Raw genomic sequence first — 933 nt, forward strand, 5'->3', positions numbered from 1 at the left:
AACAAACGTTGGTTTTCACGAGACTCACCGGCGCATGCGCAACGCCGAACTCATACGTCATCCTCCCAGAGCTGCTTCTGTGTACAACAGTGAGCGCAAGCTAGATTAAAGTGATTATTACGTTTTGAATATGGATATTTTTCTTACAAAAACACATCGATTCGCTACAGGAGGACTTTGTTCACCCCCCGGAGCTGTGCGAGACACTTTTTTTTTTATGGATGGGTGCTTTTTATTTAACTTCTTTTAGACTGATGCATGCAACACCCGCTGAGTGCCATGAAACAGCTTGAAAGATCAAAGACAACTTTTAATATAACTCTGACTGGATTCATCTCAAAGAAGAAAGTCATATACACCTAGGCTGACTTGAGGGTGAGTAATTTATGGGCTAATTTTCATTTTTGGGTGAACTAACTCTTTAACTACGACTTTTGCCTCAATAAACTCCTAATTTGCTGCTTATTAATAGTAAGGTAGTTGTTAAGTTTGGGTAGGATTAGGGATGTAGAATATGGTCATGCAGAATATGTGCTTTATAAATAGGCCTACTAATAAACAGCCAATATGTTCATAATAGGTATGCTAATGAGCAACTAGTTAATAGTGAGAATTGGTCCCTAAACTAAAGGCTCGCAACATTTTCTGGTTCTGCTCCCCTTTAGATTCTATTATAAATATATCATGTTTATTTATATTAGGGTGAATTCAGGTCAGTTGGGTAAATTTTTGTTATTAAGATGACTGGGAAAAATGGCCCAATTACCCTGACTTAACACTGTTATGTTATAAAGTTTATAAATGTGTGTGTGTGTGTATATATATACAGTGGGTACGGAAAGTATTCAGACCCCCTTAAATTTTTCACTCTTTGTTATATTGCAGCCATTTGCTAAAATCATTTGTTAATTTTTTTTCCTCATTAATGTACAC

General features: G+C 36.3%; 1 protein-coding gene across 1 annotated transcript in view; it reads left to right on the forward strand.

The window, feature by feature from the left end:
- Positions 1-933, forward strand: part of LOC107757387 (non-specific lipid-transfer protein-like) — an 11,088-nt gene that overhangs the window by 3,256 nt on the left and 6,899 nt on the right. The gene's annotated exons all lie outside the window — the stretch shown is intronic.

Source organism: Sinocyclocheilus rhinocerous, unplaced genomic scaffold, assembly GCF_001515625.1.
Source record: "Sinocyclocheilus rhinocerous isolate Xijiao unplaced genomic scaffold, SAMN03320098_v1.1 scaffold3248, whole genome shotgun sequence".
NCBI lineage: Eukaryota > Metazoa > Chordata > Actinopteri > Cypriniformes > Cyprinidae > Sinocyclocheilus > Sinocyclocheilus rhinocerous.